Raw genomic sequence first — 27,763 nt, 5'->3', positions numbered from 1 at the left:
GTGTTTTTACCATTACATTTGCGTTTATGAATATAAAATTTGGTCAGAATTATAATAATGTTAATTAAATAAAATTGCTTTTCGTTTTTTTGATAATCAGCGAAGCCAAACAATATTTTCTCCCAAGAACAGACACTCATAACAAGAAGCAGCTCTGCTTTTTCTGCGAGGCTTTTAAACGCGACACGTGGACACTCAGTTTCCGGGTGAATGTCGGTACACTTCCGCTAAACTTCCTCAACTTTACTTTCATTGTTGACAGTCAGTTAACTGCTGAAAATACCTTTGTCAAACCCACAGAAACAGGCAAATAATCCGTTTTCAGTGCATATTGAATGACACGTCGCTCGTTTATTAGACGGAGTACTCTCCGACTAAGCTTTATGGTAAATACTGTCATGTTTTCTTCTCTGTTAGTGAGCTAAAACAGAGATGGGATAAAAGCAGCTAGCCGCCTAGCCTGCAGAACTGCTGCTGTTTGTGAATCTTCACTGGAAGCCAAGATTATGACGGTCTCTGTGCTCTTATAATGCGTTTACTTGTTTTGAATCACCTGTGCAGCATGGAATCTGAAGGAATAGTCATCCGGATCAAGACACCTGTGGGTGACATGAACTCATTAGTGGATTGCCCATCCCATCTGAAATTCAATGATTTGCTGGTGAGAAGATGTTTAACGTTTATTTACATCTCAGTACATTACAGTGGGAGGAACTCTTCATTCCTCTGTGAATGGATTTGAGAATGTTGGAGCTGCTTGACAGCTGTCAGTCAAAAGTGTGCTTCCTCACTGAGTCGCAGGCCGCGATCAGGGATGTCATGCCTGAAGCCACAGTCACTGCTTTTGAATGTAAGCAATGGAGTTCCACTCGATTCAAATAAAGAGATGATTAACTGTGAAGTGAAATAAGGAATGAACTTCCAGTATAGCCAAATCACTGCCCTAGATAATAGAATAAAGCAAAAAACAACACAAATTGTGAATGATTAGCTACTGTCTTGTGTTTTTCTGATGCTGCTATCATAATTGGCCTAAAATTAGGCTTATAAGGGATGGTTACCTTGCACGAATGGAATAGCTGTTCGCCTGCACCCTTGGATGATTTGGCTGTGTAATCTTTCATTACAGATGAGGATGAAGTTGGGGACCGAATCACTGTTCGCAGTGATGAGGAACTCAAAGCCATGCTGTCGTATGTGAGTAAGCCTGTTGTTTGGATGAATAAATGCAGCTGAGCTCTGTGTAAAGTGAGATGTCCATTGATGAAGCTTGTTGCTAAACAGTTTTATATGCTTTAATTAAATGTGTTTTCTATTTGAGTTTAATTTCTCTCAAAGATAATTGAGAGATACAAGATAATCGTAATTAAGATAACAAGATAATTGTGGTCATCGTTTTTTTTTTTTACTGTTTTTCAGAATTATAATTACTGATCCTAAACCAAAACTGTAGTCTATTGTATTACAATTTTAAGTGCTGAAAGTGTTTCTGTTGCAAGGGGAAGGCTATTAAAAACACATTATTTCTGATCTATTTACCTTTGGGGAAAACAGTCTCATAACTTTGTTAAAGATGACAAGTAGCTGCAAATGTACTTTTTCCATTCAGTCTTTTCATCTTTTCTCTTTTTTCCCCCCCTGGTCGCACATCTTGATGTTTCCATAACAACATGTGGTCTCTGGTTTGCACCTTCACTGAAAATTATACAGGTGTTATCCAAACAGATTAGCGAAGGGTAAACTGTAATGGAGCGCAACAGTCTTTTTCTGGAAGTAAAAATCCCATTCATATTTTCCATAGAAAAATTGATTTTCAACTCCAACTTTTAAAACCTTTAAAGACAGAGACCTACCATGAGGTCCGAGGTTGTTTATCGATAGTGCATATTTGTATTGAAGACTTCATTTGCAATGCTTCATGGGATTGTAGTTTGTTTGCACCCTTGTGAAAGACGGTAACTACACAGTTGTGTATGTGTACATTGTCTTTTTGTTTGATTTTCGTATACTTTTTTGCCTCCTAACAAAGTTTGTAATGCCGTGATTTACCTCTGAGCTGGATGCTTTAGTTTATGGCTCACACATTCTTTATGGAGAATTTTAGGAAAGATGGATGAAATTAATGGGAAAATACTTTCGGAACACAGGCACCTGAAAAGGTGGGTGGGCACTGTTGCGCTCTGTAGTAAATTCCTTTTTTATTTTCTTCATTATTTTTGTGTTGACTCAGGCAATGGTCTTTCCTTTTGAGCCAGGAACAAATGGAAAACGTTCCAAATATTTGTGTCTCAATCCCCCATTGAATGAACATTTTAAGAATAGTCGCTATCATAAACTGCTATGGGAAATACTCAATGACACCTATTTAAACAGTTTTCCTCCTCAAGTGAGGTAATATAGTTACTTATTCTTGTTTTGCTTCTTTTGTCAACAAATGGCTCTTTGTTTGTTGTTTTTAATGTTCCTCTTTCGAGCCCGCCTTAAAAGTGTTTTTCAATACTTACTGCTCACATTCTGGACACCAAGTGTAATGACTCGTAATAGTTTTCCCCCCGTGAAGTACAGTGGAAGCTAAATGAACTATCAACTTTTATTATTTATTATTCAATACTTAAAGTTTCGCCTCATTAGAAACATCGCCCCCCTGGGTAGCAGAATTTTTCAAAATCCACTTTCAGCTGGTGTTGTCTTTTACCCCCCATCAGCTCTCAATGATTCTACAGTAGCCATAGGCATCAAAACCACTGCCTCTGTGACTGCAGGAAATGAAAATGCTTATGTTTGATATTTATTTATATTTAGAGATGCTTTATCAATGTTGTTCCTTTCAAGGCCATTGCAGTCATTAGCCAGATTAGGCCAGAAGGTGACACACTGACAATGATGTCTCGAGGGTGTCCAGCCGTGACTGAGTGTAATTCAACTTTTTTTCAGCCTTGATTAATTCTGTATGGTTGTGTAGCTATTCGATGACATGTGATTTTAAAATGCAGATTTTGGCATTGGAGAGCTGTGAGGGAATGCATGTATTCCCAATGGTCTGCATTAATGCTTGAAAGCAAAGAGACTTTGCCTCTTCAGGAATATATGATCACTTGTCATGAAAGAATTCTTTGAGGCCATATCACTCTGACAGTGAATATTTCCGTATATTGCATATAGCCTCTCTGTCGTATTATGGTTAACAGCACAACTGAGTCCACGTTTTCTGAAAATGAGTTTTTCCTCCCAGGATGCCATCTGCTCCTCTGGGGAGGACGCAAGCTGCTGAGAAAGGTGGAATTTAATATGCGTGTAACATGTTTGGGGGTTTGCGTGCACATTTAACCAATCATTGTGGTCATATTTCAAGCATATGCCCTTTGGCTTGCTGGCTCTGTGGTCTCTATAGAGACCTTTATGAATTTGGTTCAATTAATTCGACGTTACGGGATCTACAGTTATGTAGAGTTAATAGGAATTAGGAGATGACTCCTTAATTTACAGGTGCGTGAGCTAATTCACTGAGCTCTCTAGTGGAATCTGACCTTCAAACTGTCTTGGCTGAGATGTTCGGGGTCCCCAGTGAACCCTCAAGGACTGAGGGAACGTCAGCCCTTCCAGTATGAGGAAAAGGATGTTAGTTCAAATTTAAAGACTGGCCCATGTCTGGCGTAGCCTCATGACTTACTAACACACGCTCACAGGCGCTGATCTCCCAGGCTGTGCCAGCTAATTATGGAACGCTTTACTCGGGGTGTGTTAATGATTGGGATCCAACAGAGCGGAGGCCCGACACCTCTGCTCCCTCCAGCTCTCAAGCTGCCTTCCTGTGATCAAACTGCCTTTAGTTATTGTCCAACAAAGGGAGCTTTCTATTAATACACTGTTACAGATTAGTTAGGTAATTGCAGCCCTAATCGATAAAGCAGCCAAGTGGAAAATTAAAGGTGTGTGTTTGTTTTGGTAGAGCTACGTGTTTTCAGTGCCTGCAGGCATTGCAGAGAGGTGACAGTGATAAATAGGGTATTTAATAACAGCTACTCTAACACTGCTTCCTCTGCATGTCCTCTTGTGCGCATTCACACACAGTGTGCCGGGCCACAGTTAGACACTCGTTTGACCTTTGTCTTGTTCTGTCTGTGTCCCCTGCTCTTTGTGTTGCTGTCTTTCTCTCAAACATTGCACTCTCCCCTCCTCTCTGGTCCATCTGGGTATGTGGTTTTTAATGGCTTTATTGTGTTTGACGGGGCTCTGTGTTTGGGCACCAAGGTCTCGTGCTGGACTGAGAGGAGGGGATGGGCGACCAGATGGTTCTGTTAACTGAAACATCAATTGAATGTTCTTTTGGCAGGAGGCAGGGGATCTGTGTGTTTATGTACATGTGTCTAAAAAGAGAGTGCAGTCGAATATTTTTTGGACCGAATCAGCAAAAGCGCTAGAGGATAAGATCAACTGCTTTCTCTGTTTACTGTATATTAGAGGGTCATAATGTTGTATATTTCATATCAAGTCATGGAAGTCATTTACATGTTGTCAATATAAAAGATGAATCTGCTAGAAATATTCTGTGTGGCAAATGCTTGAGTATATTGCCGCAAAAAGTAATTGTAATCCTTTTTTTATTGTCATTGTAACCTGTACAACGAAATTTAAAAGTGCCAAACAGTTGGTGCATCAGTAAAATCAATATCAATAAAAAGAAAAAACAATCCCCATCTTATTGGAGATACACACACACACCACCATTCATTCTGTCATAGTTATTGCACAATATAACTATATAATATTGTTTTATGAATGTTTTTTTATGGCATTAAGGGTGGTTATTGCTGTTGGATAAAAACTGTTTTTAAGTCTGTTTGTTCTTGATTTGATTGTCCTGTATCGTCTGCCTGATGGCAACAGTTCAAACAAGGAGTGACCGGGATGGAAAGTGTCTTTAATAATGCTCTTTATTAAAGACACTTTCCATCCCGGTCACTCCTTGTTTGAGACTATAAGTATCCCAATTGCACCATAATTATTGTGTAAATTTAGGATATAAAATGCATTTCCTTAAAAAATTGGTCTAGATTGGTGAAATGAAGTTGAATGAATTAATAACAGTATAGATCAAATGAAATATTTGTAATAATTTAAACTAGATTTGCATTTCTTGAAGGAAATACCAGTGTTTGAAAAGCAGCATAATTGTAGAGCTAAAAAGTTTGGTAAGCTTAGGTTTTATGTAACCTGTTGTTTTGAGTGTATGAAATTCCACATCAGGGCCATAGGTTTTCTGCCGGATGTGTAAAGATGGCTTTAAATGGTTAAATACAGTATATGCAATGGAGAAAATGTTATCGTAATACACCTTATTCACAGTAGTGCCATCTTTATTTTTTTACATGAATGAAAACGAGGCTGAGAGGGATAGACTTGCAGTCTCTTGAATGGCGTGCACTATATAATTTTTTTCAGCAGAACGATTCTAAACACTTAAACAACAGTGTAACGCATGAGAGACTATAAGTATCCCTCATAGCCTCCTGGTCATTCCTGTCAAAATTTAAAGATGTGCAACTGTAAATAAGATCCATTCAGTATTCAAACAGGTATAAAAGAAAACCAATCACAATTCAGTATGAAAATATTATAATAATATAATCTCCGTCACATTTTGAGTGAGTGGAAGATTTTCAAACTTTAGTCTTTCTTAATCAACATTTTAGAATTATAATTTTTTGAAATAAGAGAAACTAAATCCAAAAACAGCACAGGCTGAATAATTTACAAAAAAAAAAAAAGTGTGAATAGGGTATACACTGTGTTTTAAGAAGCAATACTTTATTCTAATCCCTAACCAGAATGTTTAAAGGTACTGTAAGTGATTTTAACATTCTGAAGTTTTCATGTGACTGAGCCTTTGAATTAGCCACGCCCCCTCATACCAAAACCCTGCCCTCCAAATATAATTTTGAGACCAAAACCGAGCAAAGAGCAGCATTGTTTGTTCCTGTGGATGTCAATTTCAACAGTGGCACAATAGTGCCCTCAACTGACAAACATTATGAATCATAGCCTGTGAGAAATATGAAATTGTACATGCTTTTCTGCTCTGTGTATGTGTTTCTGGCCTTCCATGTATGTTCAGTTGACCCCAGATGCAGGCTGCAGTTTTGCATGATAGTAAGTCAATATATTTAGCAACTGCGTTTTTCCTGTTTATCATGTTCCGCATACTTATTTCTGTTATCTGATTAAGGTCACACCCGTCCAACAAGGTCAACCGTAAGTTATCACGGTTGGAACATCTGTATATGGCCTCTACACGTATTTTCTCCACCTTGACCCTAGGCCTTGTTACCGCTTTCCCATTGGCTGCTTATTGTCTCATGAAAATATAAATGACATGCTTGCTCTAATAAACATTGAGTAGATTGAATACAGACCGATTGTGTGTGTGTCATTCTTTCTGCTTCCTTCGCAAAGTCTCCAGAGACTCAGACTGCACCTCACTGGGCACGAACATAGAAAGACGGGACCGGGGAATTGGAGATCGCGACTAGATCCAAAATATTCCTAACATAGCCTCAATGATGCACTTCAAAAAAACTCTATGAGAACGAGCAAAATGATTGACAGGTGAAAAGTGTCAGTGTCCGCGGACACATTTTTGTTTGCCGTTTACAAAGTCTACAGTTGTCACAGAGACCAGTGAGATAACTCATGATATTTATTTAATCAATGTCTTTAGGGGAGTAAATGTTTTTTTTGCTTACATTTCCATGAAAAAATTAGCTTACAGCACCTTTAAAGAATAACAGTAAAGTGCTGCCTTGCAAGATCTGAAAAAACATTGAGGAAAAAAAAACACCCTTCCAAAAGATTTCAGAAGAAAACACAAATTGCGGAAAATTAGATGTGATCTAAGAGCTTTATATAGCTTTATACAGAGCACACCATTCAAGAGACTGCAAGTCTATCCCTCTCAGCCTCGTTTTCATTCATGTAAAAAAATAAAGATGGCACTACTGTGAATAAGGTCTATTATGATTACCGGTACATGTTCTCCCTTGCGAAAACTGTATTTAACCATTTAAAGCCATCTTTACACATCCGGTAGAAAACATATGGCTCTGATGTGATATTTCAAAGTAATCTTTTTGCTCCTTTTCCACCATTAGGCTAAATGGTTACCGTTGCTGAACCGTGGTGTTCTGTACCGATTACAGTTTCTTTTTCCATTGTGGTGCTGCAAATTAGGATTAGAATGAACAGGGCAAGTGACCAATCGCAAGTCACCCCATCACTAAATCCGTTCCACCATCGTGGTCCTCTGTCCCGAGTAAGAATAGCTAACTGTGCCGAGGAATCCGGGTGGGATTGGTTTGTAATTATACTGTACTGTACCAATCCATGCTCAATTGGAAAAGCTACTGGAAGTGTTGCATACCATGCTCTTGTTTAAGACTTTTGTTAAGACATTTTCAAGATCATGGGTACAAAATATTTACAAATGCCAGACCACATTTCAGTCTATTATGTAGTATATTTAATTAATAGGCAGCAGCCGTTACCGGCAGATTACCAGTGTGAAAGAGGCTGAAATGAGAAGACTCTTTCAGACTGTTTGTTCTGGTGTTTCAGAAGCATTACCAGAGCAGGGAGCCTGATACATTTTTTCTCATTGCAGTTTTTGATGCAAGATTTTCAAGGTTTTTTTGCACTCCTCTGGACATCTTTTTTTTTTTTTTTTTTTTTAAACTATTTATAGTATTTATAGTTATATTGATGTTTTTCTCTAAATAAATATTTTAGAGTTTCATATGTATTTGTTCCACTTTATTCTCTGCAGTACTGCATCACAGTGATGGAGCAACGCAACAATGGACTGTTACCTGAGCCATTAAAGATATTTCCACGAGGTTTTTGAAGAGTTTGTGTTAGTGTGCTCTCATTGTGCTGGTCCAAATTACAGTTTAACAATACAACAGTAAACCTGCCTGTGGCCTACCTAGATGACATTTTAAAACCCCATATTTAGCCATGCCACACTCAACGTGTGTTTCTTACTGTGTGTGTGTGTGTGTGTGTGTGTGCTTTTTCTGCTGGCAAATCCCACTTCTTTCCATGGCTTCTGTGAGAGAAATGTGTTTGGTTTAGTTGAGTAACTGACTCAGAATACATACACATGCACATACTTGCTCTATACAGCAGTTGTAAGCTTCCTGCGCTGCATCTCAGTTGTCTGTCTTGTCAATTGCTTCTACACACATGCTGCTTCTTTAAACATTTAACACATTCTGCTCGTGTGTTGCTCTCTTTTCTCTTGACTCATGTGATCTTTAATCTAGTCAATTTTCATTTTCAGCTGGCAAGACCCCAGGGAACCAGAACATACACGGCCTGAAGGTATGTGTCTCGATTGTTTCAGCAGAGTTGGCCATGAATTGGTTATGCTGTTTACCACTTATTAAAATGCCAATTGAAGTCAAGGCTCTCTTGCTCTCTCTTTCTTTCTGTCTCTCCTCCCTTTCTGACTTTCATTGTGTTTTTATCTGCTGAGATTTTATGGTCATATTTGTTTTGCTTTGTACCAACCCAATTCTGAAAAAGTTGGGACACTAGAGAAAATGTTAATAAAAACAAAAAGGAGTGATTTATAACTCTATTCAGCCTGTGCTATATTGAAAGCACTACAACAACACATTATTTGACTTTTTACCTTTTCATAATTTCAATTCACAATCGTTTCAAATCAGATGATTGCATCACGCTCCAAAAAAGATGGGACAGTCGAGTGTTTACCACTGTGTAACATCACCATTTCTTCTAATAACACTTTGTAATTAAGCATTTGTGCACTGAAGACACAAGTTTAAGTTTAACAAGCTGAATTTTCCCCCATTCATCTATTATGCAGCTCTTCAGCTGCACAATTGTACAGGCCCTTCGTTGCCATATTGTGTACTTCATAATGCACCACACATTGCCAATTGGAGACAGGTCGGGACTGCAGACAGGCCAATCTAGCACCCGCACTCTCTGCTTACGCAGCCATGCACTTCCGTGTAATCCGGGCAGTATGGGGTTTGGTGAGTGTTTATATTTTCAATAAACAATTCAATTTAAAAAGTTAAATATCAAATATTGTGGTGTTGTAGTGCTTTTATTATAGCACAGGGTGAATAGAATTTACAAATCACTCTTTTTAGTTTTTATTGGCATTTTCTATTCTGACCCAACTTTTCCGGAAATGGAAAAATAAAAATGTAAGGTGTCTTTATATGTCTCAGAATAACTCACATTTAAATACGCCAAAATTAGTTTTTGTTTACCTAGGTAGTATGAAACAGACCATTGTTATCGTGTTCGTGTTTTATCAGAATTAATTGGCTTGAAAGGGGTAAAAAATGCTACACTGATCCAAATGAGGTCCTCTTAGACACTAATTAAGAAGAGAATCACTGCTTAACTGCACTATACTATGTGACCTACAGACCTCAATTAATCTACTTATTTGTATAGTGACTCTCTTTGAGCTTATTTCTCTTCATTCTCCCACTGTGATACATCAGTGTGGCTCTCACAAATCCTCTTTAATGACAAGTAAAGGACGTAATGTGGCTCTATTTTTTTCTTTTTTGATCATAAGGATGTTCCCAGAGTTATATTTAATTTTGCCTGATATATGAATTGTCCCGTGTCTACAAGCCTCTTACTCTCTCCCTTTAGATTCTGTCTCCCCGAGAAAAGCCAATTAACCTTGCGGCCAAACCCAGCAGTTTGCTGTTGAATCACAGGTTAATTAGCACAGGGTTCTGATTGTCTTTGTTTGTCCGCAGGTGAACACACGGCCTGAATCCTCGATCCAGAGCTCCTCTGTGGCTGATTCCCTGTCTAATGATAAGTGAGTGAGTGAGTCCAGATCATGTGTGCCCTCATTGAGAGGAGTGAGCGGAATGGAAATTATGCTCTGGATAACCACACAAGGTATTTCAACTTGTCTGTCAGTTTATAAAATTTATCCGAAAATGTATTTAAAGTAATGCTCTTACAATGGAAGTCTATGGGGAATTCGTACCAGAAGCAGATATGTGAGGCTTGTATTTTTGTTAAAGTACTTAAGTATTTATTCATTTATTTATTATTAATTGAGTAATTATTCAGTAAACAATTTTAGTTGATCTGTATATTTGACTACAAATCCCTTTTAAGGTGGGACTACGTTTCTAGGTGGATGAAATTCTGCTTAAAAATTGCCAATGTAACAGCCGTGGGTGTAATTTCTGTGGGGACCATGACATCTGTTGCAGGGCATCTGTTCTTCTATTCTATTCTATTCTATTTGCAAAAGAAATGTTTGGGAGGCTAAAATGTATATTTCCTACAGACACACTAAAGCTGAAAATATAAATAACCATCTTAAGACAAATGTTTTTCTGAAGCATCTTATGTGCTTTTTATCTTATGTTAAGACTTTTGCTCACTACTAATATATATATATATATATATATATTTGGAATAGTCCTTTTTGATTTATATATATTTTTTGTAACAATTATATATATATTTTTTAAATTTAATAATCTAAGAAATAAAAATATGAATCATCTGGACCTTGGTGTAAAAATTGGAATCTAAAATTGAATATAAATCATTTTGGTTTTGTAAAAATGATTATGCTCTGAATAACATGTTGACTTCACTGATTTTATTATGAAGCTTTGAATACTGTAATTCCTTTAATAAGAGAATCACTCAGAGGAGCTTGGTAACCTATACATTTTTATATAAAATGTTTTAATTGAATTTAATCGGAGAGAAAGAAAACCTTTGGTACAACTGAGTGCAGGACAAAGACCTGCAGTCTGAAGGCCAGTGTGTGTCTGTTCAATAGTGAAGCAGGGAATAGAACATAATTTAGTATGATATGCTCAACTCTCAACAAATGAGCTCTTATGGTAGATTTCTTATTTATAGACCCCATGAAATCAGAATGGGAATTTTGTAACTTTGAATCCATGTCCACCTATGTGCTAGTAAAGTCAAGAAATCTTTTTTTAAAATGTGCAAGTCGCCACATCACTACAAACAGTCCATCTGCACAGTTCTCTTGTCCTTAGTTTGGTTAGCTAACCATGTCAAAGTCTGTGTGGGGAATGGTTTGTAATCATACCGTTCTGAACTGTACTCAGAACCATCTGGCCCTGATTGTGAAAAAGAGGTTAAAATGAAACTTTAGCATATACACACATTTAAATTTATGTACGGTCTTTTGTCTTCTGGGAAACACAAGAAAGAAAACGGGATGTTGCATAGAACTGCTCTGTGGTAACAATTCGCAAAATGGCCCATCACACTCGGTCACACTAGGATTTAATCTTATAAAATATTTTCAACTGATCAGGATATGATGTCACGTGAAAGGGCTTCTGGTTTTATTAAGTAATAAATCACAAATAGTATTATTTTTAAAAATGTAAAAATATGGTGTCTACTCACTATCCTGCAACAATAAAACACAAAATATATATTCTTTGTATTGAGCCAAGAGGTCAATGTTCTACACATCCTCCTCTCATCACCTAACTGGAACTTTCGAAATATTGGAAATATTTTTTTGCATGGGCTTGTTTCTTGTCTTCTGCATTCAGATGTGTTTAAATTGAAGTGTAGCATGACCAGATTTTAATGATTATTTTTAACAAATGCTTGTTTACGTTGGATTTTACAGAGCATTGTTGAGTTTTTTTGCAGAATAATGATTATGTTTCTTTTTTCTCATTTATCTTCACCAGTTTAAAGAAGTCTTCAGCTGAGCTTACGAAGATTTTGACAAATGGACAGGTACAGAAGCTGTCCTTCTCTCTCTCTCTCACACACACACACCCCGTATTTGGACTTTTGTACACATTTTAACACTCCTGTCTGATACACAATAGTTGTGCTTCCATCAGTGTGTCCTAACTGATTATAGTGTGTGTGTGTGTGTGTGCGCACTGGCCTTCATAGGTGCTCGCTAACAGCACTTGCCCCTACAGTCTGTTAAGGCTAAATGGGGGATCTTTATCTTTTTTGTGTGTGTGTGTGAAAGCACCTATTGATTGCTCATAAAGTGCTGTCCAGTGACACTTTTTCTGTGGTGTGGTTGACATCTTTATCTTGAGCAATCAGAGGTGTATCTGGTTGTCCTTTCGCTGCCCATCCCTTCACCCCTTCCCTGTCATCTTCTGTCCCCTCCCTTCACAGGCCCCCAATAGGCAAGTCTGTCGACCAGAGTGTGTCAGTTAGAAAATTAAGAGGGTCACGACACCTGTAACATGCACAGTTAATGGAGCCCTAGCATTTTCCCTCATGCTTACAGACACTCACTGTGTGTGTCTCTCTCTCTCACACTCTGCCACACTTAAGATTTATCAAAGGTCCTGCTTTATGCTCGTTCAGTTTGGGTGAGACCTGACAGTAGAACATTGACTTCACACCAACTCCAGTTCACGAGGGGAAACACTTACCCTACAATAACAGATGGACATATTGACACCTAACCATTCACATTTGCCATCACAGGAGCCAAATCAAAACCTATTTAACCACAAATAAATGACCTTTTATAAATGTATTGTTCTGGCTCTAAATTCTGATTTAATTAGCCGGTTTGAAAGCTGTTGTAAAATAGCTGATATATGTGACAAATGCTATAAATTGATTTCTGCATTAAAAAAATTGTTCACCCAAAAATTTAAATTCTCTCATCATTTACTCACCCTCATGACATCCCAGATGTGTGTGACTTTCTTTCTTCTGCAGAACACAAATTAAGGTTTTTAGAAGAATAGCTGAGCTGTGTAGGTCCATACAATGCAAGTGAATGGGTGCCAAAATGTAATCTTGAAATGGGTCAATATTTACTCTTTGTTTTTTACAAAAAATGTTTGCACATTTGTAAATGTATGCACTTTCACATTTAAAATGCCTCTTGCATGACATAAGCACATTGGCATTTCGATATCATCGAATCCCTTGGCTGGTCTGAAATCGGCAGGGGAAAACTGTTCACTGCACACCCACAAGCACCATTTTGAAAAGGAACATATACAAATTTAAACCTATTCAGCTTCTGTTTAACATTCCTCCTACTCTGTTGTAAACAACACTGCGCTTCCATAATTTCATGTGTCAGTTCTCGCAAAAACTTGCCAATGCACTTGTGTCACGGGAGAGGCATGACCTCCACTCTTGTGAATGTGCATACCACAGCTGGCTGGAGGTGAATATTTTTAGTAACAAAAGTTTTAAATGGTGATCTTTTTCTTACACGTACCTAGCATTTGCTTCAGAAGACATTAATTAATCCACTGAAGTCCTATGAATTACTTGTATGATGCCTATATGTGAAATAATTTTGAAACAATATCAAAATTTTGGCACCCATTCACTTGCATTTCATGGACTTACAGAACTGAAATATTCTTCTAAAAATCTTCGTTTGTGTTCAGCAGAAAGTCATATACTGTACATTTGGGATGTCATGAGTGTGAGTAAATGATGCAAATTTTCATTTTTGGGTGTAAGTTAACTTACTACTTTGCTTAGTTGCTACATTGTTGCTATATTGCTTGGCAACCAGAAGCGGTTCATTGCAAGTTCATCTCAATCGACAGCATTTGTGGCTTAATGTTGATTACCACAAAAACTAATTTAGACGTGTCCCTCCTTTTCTTTAAAAAAGGCAAAAATCTGGGTCACAGTAAGGCACTTACAATGGAAGTGAATGGGGCCATTCTGTAAACATTAAAATACAAGATAATGTAACCTCTGTAACCAATGTAAATTTGATATTTTGATTTTCTTTTTTTTCTTCTTTTTCTTTTTTATAAACAAGTCAAAATACATTTTTGTGGAATCAACATTATGCCACTAATGCAGTCGCTTGAACGTATTGAATCCGGACTATTTCTTTAAGCAACAGAACTGTATTTCTTGTCTTTTATCCTATTTGCTTTGATAACACATGACTTCTTGTGGCTAATTGCTTTAATGGGATAGTTCACCCAAAATATAACATTCTGTCATAATTTTACTCCTACTTATGTTGTTCCACACCCAAATTACTTTTTTGTCATGGATGACACAGGAAGCTGTTTGGTAAATGTTAGGGACTGACAGCCTCAGTCACCATTCACTTTCATTGCATCTTTTTCTTTTTTACCATACAATGAATGTAAATTAATTGAATTCTTTTAATTGGTTTCAGTTTTGCCAGTGATTAGTGAACTGTTCTGAACATTGGCACTGAACGCTTATCAAGTGAGAGTTGGCTTTCTAAGTTGGAACTGAAAATTGTCCTCTGTGGCTGGAATTAGCAACGGCATTTACTTGTGAGAAGATTACCAGAGTGACCTTACACAGCGTTTCCCTGCTTTTTCAATCTTTTTTGAAGCATTTTTGCTTTGTGGATTCTTTAGTCTTTCTCACAGGTTGAAAATCTAAAAGGAGAGTCAAGATCATTCAATCCCACTGTCTGATGTTATTGTTGCGTAAAAAAATTTAAACAATAATTGGGAATAGTGGAAAATGATAGAGGGCATTCTGATGGATATACTACTGACTGCATGAGGAAAAAAAACTGGTCCCTCTGGCCTCTTGGTGTCAGAAGGGCCTGTATTGTATTACTGTTTTGACAGGTTTTATCAAAATCGAACATGATTGCACAGACAAGCAAATCATCATTAAACTTACCCTGCCTATACTCTCAGCTGTCCTTTTATAAATTAGACGGCACATGTTCCAAATGATCCTCTACTCTGTTTACTACCGAACTTAAAATGACCTTATAATGGGATGTCTGAATTTTTTAAAATGCATGTAAAAAAAAAAAAGATTGTGGCCTCACTAGCCATTTCATTATTTATGTCTCTCTGCCTAACTTGCTCTTTCTCTGCCATTCTCTCAATTAATTAATCTGTTAAGTTCAATATACTGTACAATTTTTCAAATTTATATATATAAAAAAAAAGTAGAAATTACGCTGCAGCAGTGGCAATTGGACAGTTATAATGAAAACATGAGTTTGAATGCATGAATACAAACTACCCACAGAAAGAAATACTCAGAAAGGTTGGCAAGCACAATAAAAAAACTCCATAGATGTTTTAGATCAGGGGTCAGCAATCGTTTTGACATGGAGTGCCATTTTTTTATTTTCCTTGTCAAGGGCTGTGCCGAATGAAAGTAATAAAGTGAAAATAAAGTGCTTTAATGAAAGAAAACTTGTCCTTTTGTGTCATGAGTTAACAAGTTTTATTTTATAATTTTCTTACATTTTTTTTTTTTTCACACCTGAATTTCACTCTACATCTTGATGAAATCCTTCCTCAAGCAGCATGTTTTCATCAGCTGAATGGGAAACTAAAACCTATTAAAGTGTGACGAGACTCACAATGTGCGTGCAAGCCATTCGTGCATCACAAGCCGATCAACTATTAACCCTTTTCAGTGAATCATACCTGCAAAATTCTAAAACTTTATTTCCAGGTTTAATTGATATTTTTTATAGATTCAGATTTTTTAACACCACTATGTGGGATTATGTTTTCTCTTTTAATTGTTTAATGTCATTTTGAGTGTGATCATGGTTTAAGGATGGTGTACCTGTATGCTGGGTTGGAAATCTCAAGGATTAATAGTGATGTTTTCCTTATTACATCACATGTTGTTCTGAAAGTAAAATAAACAGTGAAACACATAATGTAGGCTGTCATCCGCGCAGTCTGACTGAAGCAAAGTGGGCGCATTTACTCGTGCGATTAACAGAAAGTGAAGCGCTGATGGATCGTGATGCACAAATGGATTACACGCGCTACATGAGTCTGTTGGGTATACCGCAGTCTTGTCACATTTTAACTTTTTGTTTAGCCTCCCATTGAGCTCATGAAAAACACACCGTGTGATCACAAGGAAGGATTACATCAAGATGTAGATTGAAATGCAGGTGAGGAATTATACAAAAATAAAATAGTCTTCTACTCTCTCGCCTTTGCTGGCGTGCCAGTGATTACCCCTCCAGTGATGATCCTCTAATGCTGGCATGTGTGTCATAGGTTGCCGATCCCTGGTTTAGATTATTTAGAAGTATGAACAAAGAATTTTCTGCTCTCCTTGGGTAACGGTATTCTGAGAAAACCATATTTATGTATTTTTTTCTATTTGTTTAGATAAATGAACATGACCTTCAGTTCCAGGAGCAACTTGGCAATGGAAATGGAGGTACAGTGTTCAAGTGAGTGCGGCCCTCATTAATTTACCTTGAGATTAAATTGGACCAATTGTGGTCAGTCTCTTCAACGGCCTTATTTACCATTAATTTAGTGTACAATCTAGAGGTTTTAACTAGAATTAAAAAAAGAACTGTATCATAAATGTAACTGAAAAGCGTATGTTTTGTTGTCTACACTCATGTTCTGATTAAAATTATGGCGGTCTCGCATGTTTTCAGACACCCTTCGACACCCTCTCAGTATTCTCATTAATTAAATGTCTTTAGAGATTCGAGTAAAGAAGAACATTAATTTAGTGCTTGGTAAGTTGAAGTGATTTGTTGTGACCCTCCTTTCTGTGTCCAAATTATACTGCACAGCTCAAAAGATACAGTGCCAGGACAGGACAAGATCATCAAACCAGTATGCCAAAAAAATATATATATATTCCATTCACTTTCTTTAACCTGGTGACTGTTTCACAAAGCTCTGTGTTCCTTTGTGGATCATGCAGGCACTCATCATACAGTATGCTGCTCTTACTGGAAATTGTTCAACCATTTAAAAAAAGCCAATACTGCTACCCAAACAAGAATGTAGTCTGACTAGCTCAGCACTAAATGTGTTTGCCTAGAATATTTTTTTTTCCTCCCTTCAAACAAAAGAAACTGCTGAATTTTGCATTAAACCCTTAATTCTATCCTGTTCCCTGCTTTTTTTTCTTTTTGAAGTGGTAAAGTAATAAAATATCCAATAATAATAATAAAAGTAGTAAAATATTTTATTTGTAAATTATATCTTTTTGAAGCGGATAAGTAATAAAAAAAAGAAAAAAATAATGATAATAGTAATAATATAAGTAATAAAACAAATTGTTGACGATAGATTGAAAGTCAATATACACTTTGATCTCAAGAGGCAACAAAGGTAGATACATGTGTAAATTGTTCTACTAAGTCTTTATCTTAATCTTAGGAATGTGTGTTTATTTTTTGTTCATTGCTTATTTATGATAAAAAAGGGATAGCATTCACTGTCAAAGTCTTAACTGCTCAGACTGACAGCTGCAGTGCAGAACAGGTAGCGGCAGGTGAAATGTTGTGTAATATAATCTCTGCATTAGAATTTAGGCCATAAATTTAGGCCAATCTATACCATTCATCTTCACAAGTGTCCTCGATCACCTCTATCATGCTTCCTCATGGACACGCATTCTCCTTTATGCAGAACACATGCCTTTGTGACCATCTGGCTGCATGCAGGATGGTGCCAAGGGTATATTCACTTAAATTGCTTTTCCTTGAGAATAAATAAATATTTCTTTTCTTTAGGGTTTTCACCTAACCTGGATCCCTCGATGTTGTGTTACTATGTGTTGAAGTATGATGCGAAGATAACCCAGTCTCTTGCTTGCATGTTAACAATCTCAAATTAAAATAATGTATATTTGTACTTGCCTCTAGGGGATTTCCCAGTTAAAATCAAGCTTATGCAAATTAGTCAAAACTTCCTCACTCTGTGCCAGTGTGTGCCTTATTCAGAAAACCTGGCAACACAGTTATTATCTGCTCAACTGGACGTAGTGCCCATGAGTGCCCAGCTTTGTAATCTATGAGTGGCAGATATTTTTAATAATCAGCTTAGGTCAGGGGTTCTCAACTTGTTTTATTAATTTCATTCACATTTATGCTTTTGGGAGACGCTTTTATCCAAATTGATTTACAGTGCATTCACATCTACTTCATTTTGCTTCTTCCTACCAAGTGGCAGATGAATTTGTGGCAAAATAATGTAGAGTTTGGACGCGCAACATTTAATGTCAACAAGAAAGAAGAAAGGAAGCGTTTTCTCTCTATTGAAAGTTTATAAGCATACATAGTATATATTTGTTATCATAAATAAGCTTTATAATGTGATTAGATTTTAATATCTGCATTATGCATTGTTTTTACCCTGCTGTCAGCAACCGTACCAGAATAGACCTGGAACCCACCAGATAAGAACCACTGACGTAGATGGCTCACATGGTTTGTTGATTCAGTGTCCAGTGTTCCCCCTTTTCCATTTAGGCCTTCTTTCTCTTTGTGCCCTCCTTTCAGGTGAGACGATCATCTGGTCATCTCAGGTTAGGTACCAGAGAGAAAGAGACCGAGAGAACTGTCTGGTTTGCATTGGCTGCTGTAATCGAAACCTGTTTGTGTGGTTGTGTGCGTGTGTGCTCGTCTGCAAACGTGCATACGTGGGATGGCTGTCTTCGAGAGGCCCATGAATACTGCATGACAGAGCTTTCATTACCTCAGGCTCTGGAGTGTAAATAACAAATAGAGAATAGGGACACCATTACGAGGGTCAGGACCACACGTCACTACGTCAGCTCCCTATGACATGCGCTTGTCAGTCTTAAGTCATTTCTGCATGACTACTCTGCAAGGGCGAAGTTCAAGGACTTTAGATGAACTTTGTAAATGGCCTTAGTAAGATCCATTACTGTTCAGGATGTGCTGAAGGGGCCACTTAGATCGCATCATTGGCTGTATTAGTAGTAGTAAGCAATCTATTGTACATACATTACAGGGACAATCCCCCCATAGCAATCTGGGGTTAAGTGTCTTGCTCAAGAGCAAAATAGTGACAACTCATGGCTCACATCTTGGAGAGATTACACCAATAACACCAGCCCTGATGCCAAGCCAACCTCAATACTGCCATACAAATGCAAAACACAGTAACTACACTTTTTCAAAATTGAGTTAAGTCTGAAATCTGGTCTCTTCTGTGGCAGTTGGTTTTGCATCAATATGCTCATATTCAGGGAAAGCGTAATGACAAAATTCAGAGTAAAATCTAAAAAACTTTAAAGCAGTTTTTCCTCAGGTTCCATGTTTGCGTGGACTTTGCACTTTGACTTTGTAGGTAAATAATAGATAAGGGTATTATTACCACTTGGCTTTGACCATTCTTGGCTTCAAAACACTAGAACATTAGTTTGTTGGGAACAAAGATTTTCCATCAATGTTCATTTATTATTGTTGTCTTCGGCGTAATGATGACACATTCATTCCAGAGAAATTCAATCGCATTCTATACATTTTTCAAAACCAGGACCTAGTACTGTGTTCCTCATAAGCAAACGTATCACTGGACGTCTCTGGATCATCTATGGCTCAGAATCTTCCTAAGTGTAAAGTGTACCCGCACAGGGCACTGAGGTGAGATGGGATCGAGTATCTCTATCCTAAATGAGGGAAGTTAGCCGTCGCGCCACTTAGTGCGACATTAATTAAAGTCTCGCCAGAGTTACGAGGTGTCTGGAGCTGTAACCAGATCAGCCATCTATTCACATAAATCACATACACATTCTCGAACTTAAAGCATTACAAATGCTACATACAGAGGTTTATAATCAAATATTATTCTTTGATCAGTCTTTCCCTGTACTTTTGTCTCTCTTGCATCTTTCGCATTCACACACATGCAAACACAGTGTGGTCATCTTGTTGAATCCACCCTCATTTTGCAGCTGTCTGTTGTTATAAGTATATTATCTGGTGGAATGGACCGTGTCGTGGGTTATTGTAACCCAACTCCTCTTCAGCACCTCCTGCAGTAACCAGATCCACTGTTCGGAATGAGCAGGGATCATAATTAAATAATTGCGGCTTTGCCGTTAATTCAACCTGTAACAGGAGGCCTGTCTGGGAGAGCTCACTCTGAAACAGGAACGGAGCTGATAACACTCCGTAGCTCTCAATTTCTGAGGTTTCACAGGTGACTGACTCAGAGTTGACCTCACCTGCATTTGACACTTAGCATGAGGACAACCTTCGTCTGAGCTCTTTTTCTTTGCAATTAACCCACTGATAATCTGTAAATAAATGCAAATGTTTAAAAAGCATCTGAGTGTCTGTCTGAGTCATATAGATGTGAATCTCAGGTTGCTGTGGATTAAAACCCTGAAGAAAGGTTTTTGTGTAATTCTTTTATTTTTCTGTGCATGTGAAATCAGTTAAAGGGAACTTTGTTAAGAAAGAAATGCATTAGCATTAACTTTAAGTGTTTCCCTCCTGACAGGGCATACCACCTGCTTGGGAAGAGAGTTCTAGCTGTGAAGGTAAGAATACAGATAGTACCTTCACAATTAAGAATGTTTAGAAAACCCTGGCAGCTGGTTGTAAATAAAATGTTTTTTTTTTTTTTTTTATGCAACAGAGCAGCTCACTCAAAAGTTACAGTATATTAAAGAAAAATAACTTGCTCTTTTCACTTCAGGTGAATCTCATGAAACAAGTAATTTGGCTGAGTCACCACAAAACAAAAGGAAAAAAATAAAATATACTTTGCATTAAGGAAATTAATCTATTAAGTTTTTTCATCTATGTTTTCATTAAAGTTAAAGGTGCTTTTTTCATGAAAAGGTATGCAAAAAATGTCCTACTCCCTGAAAGATATTAATGAAATAAGTGTAGTGAGACATATCACTGGTCTCTGTGACAGTATGAGACTCTGTAAACCACAAACAAAAGTGTGTTTGTGTGCTGTTGTCACTTACACTTTCTGGCTGTCAATAATTTTTAGCGTTCTCATTGTATTGTATTGTAGTTGCAGCTAATTATTGACGCTTAATGCCATTTTTATGCTATGTTGTTCATAATAGTTGTCTGTTGAGGGTGCTATTTGCTGCTCAGTGGAGCTAATTTGGTGTCTTTGGAGTGCAGGGTTTTGGAAAGAGGGGCGTGGCTAATCCAACAGTTTGTGGAAATTCCAGAAGGGCTAAAATCGTTTACAGCACCTTTAATGAAATTAATCATGATCGTAATGCAAATAAATCTCATTCACATTACTGCATAACAGTTTGGGCAGAGATGTGATTAATAGTCATGAAAATAATGTAACTGTGCAAAAAAAAAATCTAAATTGTTCTAAAATAGACTTATTTTTATGCAATATAAATATTTTTTGATTCACATGTGAGTTACTCTATAACATAGATTGGCTTACATAGCAAACCATAAAAATATACTAAAACCTAAAAAGTATATGATATCAGAATAATGTCACAATAGAAGGATTCTTTTAATTAGAATTCAGTGCTTGTTCACTATCAACTAACAGCTTACAGTGAAATTGTACAAGCAGTTTGCTTTTTGAGTGTACAGGTAGATGTTTTCTTTAAGAACACGCAGAGCGGAAGAGAGATGAACTTGCAAGACCTCGTAAGCTCTCAAAGCTCAGGTCTGACTATTAACAGGTGGATTTTACTGCCATCGTACATTCAGTTAAGCATAAAGGAGACCCTGTGAACTTTCTGTACACAAACTCCTACACTCTGTGCCCCAGATCTGCTTTTCCTTTGTCCATCATTGCTGTTTTCTCTCATTTCCTCTAGTACATTTTTACACACACACACTTCTCCTCTGTCTTATCTCCTATCTTTCTTCTGGACTCATCTCCTCTCATTTCTTCTGCTGTGTCTGCTCATCTTTCCATATATGCTTAGACTGGGTCTGCTTGAGCAGGGCTATCAGTCGTGGCTAAGGCTGTAACTGATCTCTGCTGAGCTTTAACTGCGTGGCCTTGCCTTACTGCCTTACCTGTAATCAATTATTTCAGTGGGAGACTGATAATCTAGGCTTAACTAAAGAAGCATTTTAGCAAGCCACTGCTTCATTACAAAAGTAGGGAAGTGAGAGATAGGAAGTGCAACTATTGCAACTCTATTCAAACATGTATTTCATAACTTTATTATATTTTTGAAAACATGGGCTTGGAATATCTTTTAGAATGTCTAAACTCCTATAGTATTTGGTAAATGGTAGACATGTTTAATTTCTTGTCAAAACTGGCTCTGAAGTTTCTCAAGCATTCACACAAAACGTTACAAAAAAGCTGAAGCAGATAAAACGTACCATGCTTGTGTGTTTATATGGATAAACTTGATATGTTTCTATGTGCATGGTTTAGAGACATCTATGTGTGTACGTGCATGAGTTCATGAGGCCTTGTTCTTCTAGTGCAGGTTATTCCTCTTGACATCACGGTGGAGCTGCAGAAGCAAATAATGTCAGAGCATGAGATCTTTATGAGGTCTGAACCTATTTTTTACATTGCCTGATTACTTCATTTGTATTTATATTATATTATTTTCAATGCATATCACTCAATAATGCTTTACCAACACCTTTTTACTTGAAACAACCTATCACATAGCTACAGTGTAACGAATCGTCCATTGACATTCATAAGGTGAATAATGCGACTACAATTTTTGGAAATGACATTCAATAAAATACCCTCTTTAATAAATCGTTATTAAATCACTTTTTATTTATGATAAAGTGCTGATCTTATCATAAACAGTATTTCCCCCCATCCATTTTATCTATTTGTTTGTGTTGATTACAGTGTGAGTCTCCATACATCATAATGTTCTACAGTGCATTCTTTGTGGAGAATAGAATATCTATATGCACTGAGTTTATGGATGGTAAGTTTCATTTGTTTTGATATTATTATTGGGAATAATTATCAGCTAATGCTATTGTGTGAATATAGAGGGTTTATTACAGTCATATGTTTACATCAGATAATTAGTAGTGCTTGCTAAGGCAAGCATAACTATTACTATCGCTTAAGTTAAGGAATTTGAAAATGCATAATTTGTGTTAGTTTTTGAGGAGAGGTGAGCTATTTCTATTTCACATAGACGTATGTTGAGGGAGGGACCCTAGCAATATCTAGAGACTTTAGGGTTGGCTCTTTTGATTTTTGCCAGTATGCAACCCACTAACAACCACACAGAAAACCATAGCTACTGCTTAGCAATGCCCTGACAACCACCCACAAAACCAAAGCATTGTAGAGATGTATTTGCACAGGCAAGCCCACTCATTTTTCTTCAGAAAATGTCAAATTCTAGCCGTATTTATTATTGATGTAGGTGTCTCTCTGGATGTCTACTGGAGAATTCCAGAGCATGTCTTGGGCAGGATTGCTATAGTGGTAAGTACTCAAGTACTCCAAGGAGGTGTTATAGCATAAACCACTGTGAATGTGTGTTATTTGTCTTTGAAACACTTTAGTAGTGCTGAATCGTATTGCCTCTGGCTCTGACACTCATTACCCTCTCCATCACACTTTTTTCACAATAATAAAAGATATGCCACTGTTTAGATAATTGACAGTAAGCAACAGATGCACACTCACACATCTTTTGTGTCTCTTCTGAGTTGTCCTTGGCTGTGTGTGTGTTCTATTTTTTGGTGTGTCTGCAGGTGGTATAAGGATTAACTTACCTGTAGAGTCTGAAGATTTTGCACAGAGGTGAGGAGGGGACTTTTATCTAACTTTGTTAATGTGTCTTATGATAATTAGATTTCCAAATGTTGACCACCAGCTTAGAACTCACAATTTACATACATGTAAAATACAGAATAGGAACTTGCCCATTTATATTTAGTCCATCGAGTTACAGTAATATAACACGTAGATGTAATATTTTAGTTTTGTGTCTCTGCGTAAATGCATTGATTGTTTAAGATGTGAAACCCTCCAACATGCCGGTCAATACTCGGGGGCAGGTCAAATTGTGTGACTTTGGAGTCAGCACACAGGTACATTTTCCTTTGTATCCTATGAATGTTGTGTATCTGTGTTTTGTTTTTCTGAATGAATGTGTATACTCATGCTAGGCCTTCTCTTATGCTTGCATTTTTTGAGCACAGTCAGATCAGATCTGCAATTGTCCCGGCTGTCTCAATCTCTCTGTTTTCTCCTAGCCTCATTCCTCCAGGGAGCTCTTGTCTTTGCTCCCTAACCCCCTAGATACCCCTTAGATTGCTCCTCTCCTCTCGCTTGCAGCACTTTCTAATTACCACATTGACCAGATATTCAGTGAGTGATGGTGTGTGTGTGTGTGTGTGTGTGTGTGTGTGTGTGAGAGAGAGAGACAATAGCTAAGATTGAGAAAGTCAGCATCAGTCTCTCTACCTCTAATACACTCAGGAGTTCAACAATAGAGCCCAATCGCTCCACATGCCCCTCTTTTAATTAATATTCATACCCACGTCCTCTGAGATTCAATATGAAGCTGAGTCCTGGATGACGTGTGTCTGCATGTGTATTCCTCTGTTGCTGTCCAGGCCATGACACTGTATATAGGACCTCAGTATCTCTTATTCACTTATACACACAGACACACTTCAGGCCGCAGGGGAACACTTTCATTATGTTTGTCCTGTTATGGCTGACACCTGTCGTTGTGCCAGATCTCACTGCCTCTCCCCTGTGTGAGTGACGACTAAAATTAAACCAGGCTGGCATTTCAATAACACTCCACAATAACACACTCTTTTCAGTAGATTTAATTCAGTTCCTCTTAACATGTCGTTTAGCTTATGGCAGAGAGCTCAGGTTAGCTGCTGTCACATTTTAACTGAATTTCAGTCTGGTTAAACTAGTGGTCGACCAAAATGGGATTCCTAGAGTGCAGCATAGCTGACGGTCGACAGAATTTCAATATATATTTGAATATGATGTATATAATTAAACGATTAATGATAAAAATTAGGAAAATGTACGCTGTTGACAAGTCCGCCGTTGATTTTGGAACTGACACTGTAGACGGATGACCATTTCTTTTAATCAACCTATTGGTCGCAGTTATTGACTGATGCTGCTAATTTCAAAATGGCCAAATGATGCCCTGTCCCATATATTGACCAATCATTTGTTTAAACTGAGATAATAAGTACGGTGCTTGGATCTGAGGACTAAATGTAGCTGCTCATTTATACTATGTCAGCCGTGCACATAAAAAGAGGATAAAGTTTCATCTTTGTGTGATGGTACTAGGTACCCGAGTCTGTTTCAGTCACTACTAAGTGCTAAGCGAGCTGAGTGAAGAGGATTCATTTAGTTAGTTAGTTAGTTAGATAGATTTGTCTGCTTGTACTGAATATGATCACTTGAGAACAATAATATTCACCACAGAAGACCTTTCTGGTCAGAGAACAAGCACTGATGTTGGGATTCTTGTTCTACTTGTAGTGAAAATATGCTTCCTTTGCTCGCTTCCACAGTTGGTTAACTCCATTGCTATGTTGGAACCAATGCATACATGGCGGTAAGCAGCATTTTTTACCGTAACAGCAGAAGCGTTATACCCGATTGTCATGTTCTATACATGCTCCTTAGATTTTTAAGCCAAATGGAGTTCTTCCAAAGATATAAGTAATTTTTATCATTTATTATTAAGCTGATGAACTTTTGTTGGAACTCTATAGATTCACATGTTCACAGATTCACTCAAAGAAAACAGAGCTTTAATATTTTTAAGCACAAAAGGTTTGAAAAAGTGTGTGTTTGGCATTCAGTGCCACAATCTTACTCAAAACACAATTCATGTATGTTTTCTGTTTCCTTTTTTTAAACCTCTGTTACTTTGTTACTATTCATGCATTGTAATGAATCTGTGCTCTCTCTCTCTCTCTCTCTCTCTTTGTGTCTGTGTGTGTCTCTATGTTTCTCTATTGTAGCCAGAGCGGATATCAGGGGAGCAGTATGGTATTCACTCAGATGTTTGGAGTGTAGGGATCTCTTTCATGGAGGTAATACATTCGTATAAACATCTTTTAAAGCTTATAAATGGCCATTTACTGTATGTACACAAGTGCCTGAATCCTTTTATTCATAGTTTGGGTGGACTGCTGTCTTAGTGTTTCTGCTGAGTACCGTTGGTTGTCCCTGCAGGCAGCCTGTCCAAACAGATGTTGGCCTACAGCTATGCATGGATCACACACAGGCTCTCCCACTGACTGCTGCTCTCCCACTGACTGCGCCCCCCCCCCCCACACACACACACTAATGCTCTGCTATCCCTTTTGACCCATCTCTTCTCTCCTAATTAAAAAATCCATGAAAGAACAAGACTAAGGAATGAGATTCAGTGTATGTGTGTCTATAAAAAGATACGTTTTCATCTTATCAAAAAAAAGAAATGAAACGCATGTTTATCTTTTTGTCTGCATAGAAAGAAATGAGTGTATTGAAACATTAAAGAAAGGAAAAGAGAGCAAGTGTGTGAAAGAGAGCGTAAGATTGCGAGTCAGTGTAGCAAAACGCAATTAATCACTTAGCCAGCAGAACGTCCAGTAATTAGAGTGTTGTGTTCTCTCTACCTCTAATACTAATGCACCCCATCCCAGAGGTGTGTGTGTGTATTCCTTAAGAAAGAGAGCACGTGGAAATGAGTGGTAGAGTTTTTGTGTAGGGGTTGTTTTTTATAAGCAGAAACCTGAAGCATAAAAAGAACAAGTGGATTAGATTTTAATAAGGTGGTTTTACTCCTGGTCTGAAAATGCCATGCTTGTATTCCTCATTGGCTTTATTGATTCTCATTTTGTAATTGTCAGCACTTCTCATTGGCTGTGATGAATTGTTATTGTATCCCTCAAGTGAATGCCTTGATTGTATTTATCAATACTGTTAGATAATATCACTGAGGTTTAGGAAGAGCAACATCAAGGGTCATATGGATTGACATTATACGTTGATAAAGATCATATTAATCTGATTATGATTTCGTATTGAATTTACCATGTTGTTTGGGAAGTGATCGATTCTCTTCAGCAGCTGAAACGTTTAAGCGGTTCAGGTGATTTGATCTGAGCTCGTCTTCAAATTGATTCTGAACTGAGGCTGAACCGAACTCACCTCGATGGTCATACTGGTTTTGATTTTTGGTTTTGGATTTTGCTGCTTCCCCTAAATCTCTTTACTCCAGCATGTCTAGTCTTCACTGTGCAGATTAAAGCCATCGAAATACAAACCAGCTCTGACTGGGATTTAGTCAGGATTAAGACCATAACAGGGCTCCTTAAATTTCCTTCACGTGTTATAGTCTCAAATTCTATTTGTAAGTTCTCGATAAGGAATCTTTTTAATATGTTCATGTTAAACAACCTTATCTCCAAATCATATTAGTCATCATCCATGCAGTCACAGAGCAGGTGAATGCTCATGTGCTTGTGCAGGTGTGTTTGCGTGTATACATACCTGTGTTTTTAATTTAATTCATTTCACAGTTGGCGCTGGGCTCTTTTCCATATCCACAGGTGAGTGTAGTGGTATATGGTTTGTTCCAGTTTAACTATGTTAATGCTATTTCAAAGAAATATTATAAAATGTATTTGCCGTGGAGGAACAGAGGATACGTGATCCCTCGTGATTTTAGTGTATGGGCAGTAATTACCTCACTGTTCATCCCACAACAGCTCATCCCATCCTTGCGTACATTACATACTGTCCTGCTGACCCACCTCATTCCTCAATCCCATCAACCCTGTAATCAGATTTCATGCAGGGATTTTTCAAGATTATCCCATTTTAAGAATGGCAAACCTGGATTATAATCCGGATTTATTTGAAGGGGCTCCAAGTTTAGGAACCACATGGCAGCTATGCGCCAATCATGTCGATTTATGGTGCCAGTATTATGACGTGGTGTGATGAAGTGTAGCGTGTTTAATGTACTTATTTAATTA

At 37.6% G+C, this 27,763-nt stretch overlaps 1 pseudogene; it reads left to right on the top strand.

The window, feature by feature from the left end:
- Positions 1–247: 247 nt before the first annotated feature.
- Positions 248–27,763, top strand: part of LOC127644277 (dual specificity mitogen-activated protein kinase kinase 5-like) — a 52,870-nt pseudogene continuing 25,354 nt past the window's right edge.

Source organism: Xyrauchen texanus, chromosome 1 (genome assembly GCF_025860055.1).
Source record: "Xyrauchen texanus isolate HMW12.3.18 chromosome 1, RBS_HiC_50CHRs, whole genome shotgun sequence".
NCBI lineage: Eukaryota > Metazoa > Chordata > Actinopteri > Cypriniformes > Catostomidae > Xyrauchen > Xyrauchen texanus.
The sequence above is the reverse complement of the archived record's forward strand: the minus strand, read 5'-3'. Positions and strand labels throughout refer to the sequence as shown.